General features: G+C 51.3%; 14 non-coding genes across 14 annotated transcripts in view; 5 read left to right on the forward strand and 9 right to left on the reverse strand.

Annotated features, from left to right (window-relative positions):
- The window catches only part of trnag-ucc (transfer RNA glycine (anticodon UCC)), a 72-nt gene extending 44 nt beyond the window's left edge, over positions 1-28 (forward strand). Inside the window, exon 1 of the tRNA in view lies at positions 1-28. This exon is cut by the window's left edge and continues 44 nt beyond it. This is a non-coding gene — a tRNA (tRNA-Gly).
- Positions 29-412: 384 nt separating this feature from the next.
- trnas-gcu (transfer RNA serine (anticodon GCU)) lies at positions 413-494 on the reverse strand. Its single transcript has one exon. It is a non-coding gene; the product is annotated as a tRNA-Ser (tRNA).
- Positions 495-1,234: 740 nt separating this feature from the next.
- On the reverse strand, positions 1,235-1,306 carry trnaq-uug (transfer RNA glutamine (anticodon UUG)). Its single transcript has one exon. It is a non-coding gene; the product is annotated as a tRNA-Gln (tRNA).
- A 184-nt stretch (positions 1,307-1,490) lies between these two features.
- Positions 1,491-1,562, forward strand: trnag-ucc (transfer RNA glycine (anticodon UCC)). Its single transcript has one exon. It is a non-coding gene; the product is annotated as a tRNA-Gly (tRNA).
- Positions 1,563-1,946: 384 nt separating this feature from the next.
- Positions 1,947-2,028, reverse strand: trnas-gcu (transfer RNA serine (anticodon GCU)). The gene has a single exon. It is a non-coding gene; the product is annotated as a tRNA-Ser (tRNA).
- A 725-nt stretch (positions 2,029-2,753) lies between these two features.
- trnaq-uug (transfer RNA glutamine (anticodon UUG)) lies at positions 2,754-2,825 on the reverse strand. The gene has a single exon. It is a non-coding gene; the product is annotated as a tRNA-Gln (tRNA).
- A 169-nt stretch (positions 2,826-2,994) lies between these two features.
- trnag-ucc (transfer RNA glycine (anticodon UCC)) lies at positions 2,995-3,066 on the forward strand. Its single transcript has one exon. It is a non-coding gene; the product is annotated as a tRNA-Gly (tRNA).
- A 384-nt stretch (positions 3,067-3,450) lies between these two features.
- Positions 3,451-3,532, reverse strand: trnas-gcu (transfer RNA serine (anticodon GCU)). The gene has a single exon. It is a non-coding gene; the product is annotated as a tRNA-Ser (tRNA).
- Positions 3,533-4,257: 725 nt separating this feature from the next.
- On the reverse strand, positions 4,258-4,329 carry trnaq-uug (transfer RNA glutamine (anticodon UUG)). The gene has a single exon. It is a non-coding gene; the product is annotated as a tRNA-Gln (tRNA).
- Positions 4,330-4,498: 169 nt separating this feature from the next.
- Positions 4,499-4,570, forward strand: trnag-ucc (transfer RNA glycine (anticodon UCC)). The gene has a single exon. It is a non-coding gene; the product is annotated as a tRNA-Gly (tRNA).
- Positions 4,571-4,955: 385 nt separating this feature from the next.
- trnas-gcu (transfer RNA serine (anticodon GCU)) lies at positions 4,956-5,037 on the reverse strand. The gene has a single exon. It is a non-coding gene; the product is annotated as a tRNA-Ser (tRNA).
- Positions 5,038-5,762: 725 nt separating this feature from the next.
- On the reverse strand, positions 5,763-5,834 carry trnaq-uug (transfer RNA glutamine (anticodon UUG)). Its single transcript has one exon. It is a non-coding gene; the product is annotated as a tRNA-Gln (tRNA).
- A 184-nt stretch (positions 5,835-6,018) lies between these two features.
- trnag-ucc (transfer RNA glycine (anticodon UCC)) lies at positions 6,019-6,090 on the forward strand. The gene has a single exon. It is a non-coding gene; the product is annotated as a tRNA-Gly (tRNA).
- A 384-nt stretch (positions 6,091-6,474) lies between these two features.
- trnas-gcu (transfer RNA serine (anticodon GCU)) lies at positions 6,475-6,555 on the reverse strand. Its single transcript has one exon. It is a non-coding gene; the product is annotated as a tRNA-Ser (tRNA).
- Positions 6,556-7,169: the final 614 nt, after the last annotated feature.

Here is a 7,169-nt window from a genome sequence, read left to right on the forward strand (position 1 = left end):
GACCCGGGTTCGATTCCCGGCCAATGCACTGTGTCGTCGCCTTTTTCAAAGGCGCAGACACATAAAGCCAGTGCTTCACAAGACTCGCTTGTTACCCAAGGACTGGTGTTTGTGCGGGAAAAAAAGAACACAGGAGGACGCAGAAACATAAAGCCAGTGCTTCGCATGGCTTGCTTTAGACCCGAGGACTGGTCATTGCTGGGAAAAACACAAAGAAGGAAATGCAGCTCCAGCATCACCTGGTTGTCCAAAGCCCTAAGTGCGGAGCAGATCAGATGCTGTGGCAGCAAAACCGGGCCCGTGACGTCTTCATCTCAACGGGCATTTGCAGAGGAGTTTCATTGAGTGAATCCTAGAACCTATATCAGGAGCTGTGTGCACACGCTCCATCTGTTTTACAAACAACAGATCACGACAAGGATGGGATTCGAACCCACGCGTGCAGAGCACAATGGATTAGCAGTCCATCGCCTTAACCACTCGGCCACCTCGTCCTCCGCTCTCCCGCCCCTGCTGCCGTGTCCAGCAGCGGTACCTATAGTCGCCTTGACGTCGGTCGCCTTGACGTCGGTTGTTTCCCGCCAATTCTGGGAGCCCACATCCAGCCAGTGGGTGTTACCGGGGCTGAGCGGTAGTGATGTCGGAACGACGTTGCCTCCAGTTCATTCACTCACCATTTGAAATGCTCAAACGTGCCTTTCATGCAAACATGGAGTCACAGTGTAAAACATCAAATAGGACTGATTCCGACCCATTCAGACTGACACAGCTGTGTGTTTCCCCCGCTGAACAGTTGAACCTCATTTCGAATGACATTGTGGCAGGTGGAGATAAACGTGCGTCTCTTTTTTGACATGTACCTTCTCATTGCGAAGCTGAGAAATTAGAATTTGAGGTCACTGGACGAGGCCGTTTTAGGCTCGATCACTGAATAAACCGATTTCCACCAGAACGGGCTGCCCCCGGCACGGGATTCAGCCTTGCAGCATTTTATAGGCAAAGCAGTCAACCTGCTGCAGTATCCCCGTCTGTCATTCCGTAGTCCAGATTTCTGTTTCCCGCCAGGCAAGACCACGGAAATCTCTTCACCTGCAGATAGACCATCTTGGATGTTGATGGATGCCGCTGACTGTCGCGGAGGACTTTATGTTGACGATTTGATGTGATCTATTCAAAATGGCTTTGGGCGCTTTTTACCGACAGTAAAAGCTGTTTGCGGCGGTTGAAGATGAGAAGGTTCCACCGAGATTTGAACTCGGATCACTGGATTCAAAGTCCAGAGTGCTGACCGTTACACCATGGAACCCGAGCCGCTGATTTGGCTCCATTGAGAGACTGGGTCAAGGAATCAAACTTCTAAGCGTACTACGACAAGCAAGTTCATTTCCGTCAGATTTGCAACTTCAGCGACCAGACGGTGTGAAAGGCTGTGCTTGGCTTGATAGAGCGGCAGGACCTTCTGCAATCAGCCATCAGCTACCGCCGTCTCCGCATTGGTGGTATAGTGGTGAGCATAGCTGCCTTCCAAGCAGTTGACCCGGGTTCGATTCCCGGCCAATGCACTGTGTCGTCCCCTTTTTCAAAGGCGCAGACACATAAAGCCAGTGCTTCACAAGACTCGCTTGACACCCAAGGACTGGTGTTTGTGCGGGAAAAAAAGAACACAGGAGCACGCAGAAACATAAAGCCAGTGCTTCGCATGGCTTGCTTTAGACCCGAGGACTGGTCATTGCTGGGAAAAACACAAAGAAGGAAATGCAGCTCCAGCATCACCTGGTTGTCCAAAGCCCTAAGTGCGGAGCAGATCAGATGCTGTGGCAGCAAAACCGGGCCCGTGACGTCTTCATCTCAACGGGCATTTGCAGAGGAGTTTCATTGAGTGAATCCTAGAACCTATATCAGGAGCTGTGTGCACACGCTCCATCTGTTTTACAAACAACAGATCACGACGAGGATGGGATTCGAACCCACGCGTGCAGAGCACAATGGATTAGCAGTCCATCGCCTTAACCACTCGGCCACCTCGTCCTCCGCTCTCCCGCCCCTGCTGCCGTGTCCAGCAGCGGTACCTATAGTCGCCTTGACGTCGGTTGTTTCCCGCCAATTCTGGGAGCCCACATCCAGCCAGTGGGTGTTACCGGGGCTGAGCGGTAGTGATGTCGGAACGACGTTGCCTCCAGTTCATTCACTAACCATTTGAAATGCTCAAACGTGCCTTTCATGCAAACATGGAGTCACAGTGTAAAACATCAAATAGGACTGATTCCGACCCATTCAGACTGACACAGCTGTGTGTTTCCCCCGCTGAACAGTTGAACCTCATTTCGAATGACATTGTGGCAGGTGGAGATAAACGTGCGTCTCTTTTTTGACCATGTACCTTCTCATTGCGAAGCTGAGAAATTAGAATTTGAGGTCACTGGACGAGGCCGTTTTAGGCTCGATCACTGAATAAACCGATTTCCACCAGAACGGGCTGCCCCCGGCACGGGATTCAGCCTTGCAGCATTTTATAGGCAAAGCAGTCAACCTGCTGCAGTATCCCCGTCTGTCATTCCGTAGTCCAGATTTCTGTTTCCCGCCAGGCAAGACCACGGAAATCTCTTCACCTGCAGATAGACCATCTTGGATGTTGATGGATGCCGCTGACTGTCGCGGAGGACTTTATGTTGACGATTTGATGTGATCTATTCAAAATGGCTTTGGGCGCTTTTTACCGACAGTAAAAGCTGTTGCGGCGGTTGAAGATGAGAAGGTTCCACCGAGATTTGAACTCGGATCACTGGATTCAAAGTCCAGAGTGCTGACCGTTACACCATGGAACCCGAGCCGCTGAGTTGGCTCCATTGAGAGACTGGGTCAAGGAATCAAACTTCTAAGCGTACTACGACAAGCAAGTTCATTTCCGTCAGATTTGCAACTTCAGCGACCAGACGGTGTGAAAGGCTGTGCGGCAGGACCTTCTGCAATCAGCCATCAGCTACCGCCGTCTCCGCATTAATGGTATAGTGGTGAGCATAGCTGCCTTCCAAGCAGTTGACCCGGGTTCGATTCCCGGCCAATGCACTGTGTCGTCCCCTTTTTCAAAGGCGCAGACACATAAAGCCAGTGCTTCACAAGACTCGCTTGACACCCAAGGACTGGTGTTTGTGCGGGAAAAAAAGAACACAGGAGCACGCAGAAACATAAAGCCAGTGCTTCGCATGGCTTGCTTTAGACCCGAGGACTGGTCATTGCTGGGAAAAACACAAAGAAGGAAATGCAGCTCCAGCATCACCTGGTTGTCCAAAGCCCTAAGTGCGGAGCAGATCAGATGCTGTGGCAGCAAAACCGGGCCCGTGACGTCTTCATCTCAACGGGCATTTGCAGAGGAGTTTCATTGAGTGAATCCTAGAACCTATATCAGGAGCTGTGTGCACACGCTCCATCTGTTTTACAAACAACAGATCACGACGAGGATGGGATTCGAACCCACGCGTGCAGAGCACAATGGATTAGCAGTCCATCGCCTTAACCACTCGGCCACCTCGTCCTCCGCTCTCCCGCCCCTGCTGCCGTGTCCAGCAGCGGTACCTATAGTCGCCTTGACGTCGGTTGTTTCCCGCCAATTCTGGGAGCCCACATCCAGCCAGTGGGTGTTACCGGGGCTGAGCGGTAGTGATGTCGGAACGACGTTGCCTCCAGTTCATTCACTCACCATTTGAAATGCTCAAACGTGCCTTTCATGCAAACATGGAGTCACAGTGTAAAACATCAAATAGGACTGATTCCGACCCATTCAGACTGACACAGCTGTGTGTTTCCCCCGCTGAACAGTTGAACCTCATTTCGAATGACATTGTGGCAGGTGGAGATAAACGTGCGTCTCTTTTTGACATGTACCTTCTCATTGCGAAGCTGAGAAATTAGAATTTGAGGTCACTGGACGAGGCCGTTTTAGGCTCGATCACTGAATAAACCGATTTCCACCAGAACGGGCTGCCCCCGGCACGGGATTCAGCCTTGCAGCATTTTATAGGCAAAGCAGTCAACCTGCTGCAGTATCCCCGTCTGTCATTCCGTAGTCCAGATTTCTGTTTCCCGCCAGGCAAGACCACGGAAATCTCTTCACCTGCAGATAGACCATCTTGGATGTTGATGGATGCCGCTGACTGTCGCGGAGGACTTTATGTTGACGATTTGATGTGATCTTATTCAAAATGGCTTTGGGCGCTTTTTACCGACAGTAAAAGCTGTTTGCGGCGGTTGAAGATGAGAAGGTTCCACCGAGATTTGAACTCGGATCACTGGATTCAAAGTCCAGAGTGCTGACCGTTACACCATGGAACCCGAGCCGCTGAGTTGGCTCCATTGAGAGACTGGGTCAAGGAATCAAACTTCTAAGCGTACTACGACAAGCAAGTTCATTTCCGTCAGATTTGCAACTTCAGCGACCAGACGGTGTGAAAGGCTGTGCGGCAGGACCTTCTGCAATCAGCCATCAGCTACCGCCGTCTCCGCATTAATGGTATAGTGGTGAGCATAGCTGCCTTCCAAGCAGTTGACCCGGGTTCGATTCCCGGCCAATGCACTGTGTCGTCCCCTTTTTCAAAGGCGCAGACACATAAAGCCAGTGCTTCACAAGACTCGCTTGACACCCAAGGACTGGTGTTTGTGCGGGAAAAAAAGAACACAGGAGCACGCAGAAACATAAAGCCAGTGCTTCGCATGGCTTGCTTTAGACCCGAGGACTGGTCATTGCTGGGAAAAACACAAAGAAGGAAATGCAGCTCCAGCATCACCTGGTTGTCCAAAGCCCTAAGTGCGGAGCAGAATCAGATGCTGTGGCAGCAAAACCGGGCCCGTGACGTCTTCATCTCAACGGGCATTTGCAGAGGAGTTTCATTGAGTGAATCCTAGAACCTATATCAGGAGCTGTGTGCACACGCTCCATCTGTTTTACAAACAACAGATCACGACGAGGATGGGATTCGAACCCACGCGTGCAGAGCACAATGGATTAGCAGTCCATCGCCTTAACCACTCGGCCACCTCGTCCTCCGCTCTCCCGCCCCTGCTGCCGTGTCCAGCAGCGGTACCTATAGTCGCCTTGACGTCGGTTGTTTCCCGCCAATTCTGGGAGCCCACATCCAGCCAGTGGGTGTTACCGGGGCTGAGCGGTAGTGATGTCGGAACGACGTTGCCTCCAGTTCATTCACTCACCATTTGAAATGCTCAAACGTGCCTTTCATGCAAACATGGAGTCACAGTGTAAAACATCAAATAGGACTGATTCCGACCCATTCAGACTGACACAGCTGTGTGTTTCCCCCGCTGAACAGTTGAACCTCATTTCGAATGACATTGTGGCAGGTGGAGATAAACGTGCGTCTCTTTTTTGACATGTACCTTCTCATTGCGAAGCTGAGAAATTAGAATTTGAGGTCACTGGACGAGGCCGTTTTAGGCTCGATCACTGAATAAACCGATTTCCACCAGAACGGGCTGCCCCCGGCACGGGATTCAGCCTTGCAGCATTTTATAGGCAAAGCAGTCAACCTGCTGCAGTATCCCCGTCTGTCATTCCGTAGTCCAGATTTCTGTTTCCCGCCAGGCAAGACCACGGAAATCTCTTCACCTGCAGATAGACCATCTTGGATGTTGATGGATGCCGCTGACTGTCGCGGAGGACTTTATGTTGACGATTTGATGTGATCTATTCAAAATGGCTTTGGGCGCTTTTTACCGACAGTAAAAGCTGTTTGCGGCGGTTGAAGATGAGAAGGTTCCACCGAGATTTGAACTCGGATCACTGGATTCAAAGTCCAGAGTGCTGACCGTTACACCATGGAACCCGAGCCGCTGAGTTGGCTCCATTGAGAGACTGGGTCAAGGAATCAAACTTCTAAGCGTACTACGACAAGCAAGTTCATTTCCGTCAGATTTGCAACTTCAGCGACCAGACGGTGTGAAAGGCTGTGCTTGGCTTGATAGAGCGGCAGGACCTTCTGCAATCAGCCATCAGCTACCGCCGTCTCCGCATTGGTGGTATAGTGGTGAGCATAGCTGCCTTCCAAGCAGTTGACCCGGGTTCGATTCCCGGCCAATGCACTGTGTCGTCCCCTTTTTCAAAGGCGCAGACACATAAAGCCAGTGCTTCACAAGACTCGCTTGACACCCAAGGACTGGTGTTTGTGCGGGAAAAAAAGAACACAGGAGCACGCAGAAACATAAAGCCAGTGCTTCGCATGGCTTGCTTTAGACCCGAGGACTGGTCATTGCTGGGAAAAACACAAAGAAGGAAATGCAGCTCCAGCATCACCTGGTTGTCCAAAGCCCTAAGTGCGGAGCAGATCAGATGCTGTGGCAGCAAAACCGGGCCCGTGACGTCTTCATCTCAACGGGCATTTGCAGAGGAGTTTCATTGAGTGAATCCTAGAACCTATATCAGGAGCTGTGTGCACACGCTCCATCTGTTTTACAAACAACAGATCACGACGAGGATGGGATTCGAACCCACGCGTGCAGAGCACAATGGATTAGCAGTCCATGCCTTAACCACTCGGCCACCTCGTCCTCCGCTCTCCCGCCCCTGCTGCCGTGTCCAGCAGCGGTACCTATAGTCGCCTTGACGTCGGTTGTTTCCCGCCAATTCTGGGAGCCCACATCCAGCCAGTGGGTGTTACCGGGGCTGAGCGGTAGTGATGTCGGAACGACGTTGCCTCCAGTTCATTCACTAACCATTTGAAATGCTCAAACGTGCCTTTCATGCAAACATGGAGTCACAGTGTAAAACATCAAATAGGACTGATTCCGACCCATTCAGACTGACACAGCTGTGTGTTTCCCCCGCTGAACAGTTGAACCTCATTTCGAATGACATTGTGGCAGGTGGAGATAAACGTGCGTCTCTTTTTTGACATGTACCTTCTCATTGCGAAGCTGAGAAATTAGAATTTGAGGTCACTGGACGAGGCCGTTTTAGGCTCGATCACTGAATAAACCGATTTCCACCAGAACGGGCTGCCCCCGGCACGGGATTCAGCCTTGCAGCATTTTATAGGCAAAGCAGTCAACCTGCTGCAGTATCCCCGTCTGTCATTCCGTAGTCCAGATTTCTGTTTCCCGCCAGGCAAGACCACGGAAATCTCTTCACCTGCAGATAGACCATCTTGGATGTTGATGGATGC

The sequence above is a fragment of the Centroberyx affinis genome, unplaced genomic scaffold (genome assembly GCF_046629955.1).
Source record: "Centroberyx affinis isolate AG114_WGS23_722 - 3 ecotype Tasmania unplaced genomic scaffold, CSIRO-AGI_Caff_v1 ptg000733l_1, whole genome shotgun sequence".
Classification (NCBI taxonomy): Eukaryota; Metazoa; Chordata; class Actinopteri; order Beryciformes; family Berycidae; genus Centroberyx; species Centroberyx affinis.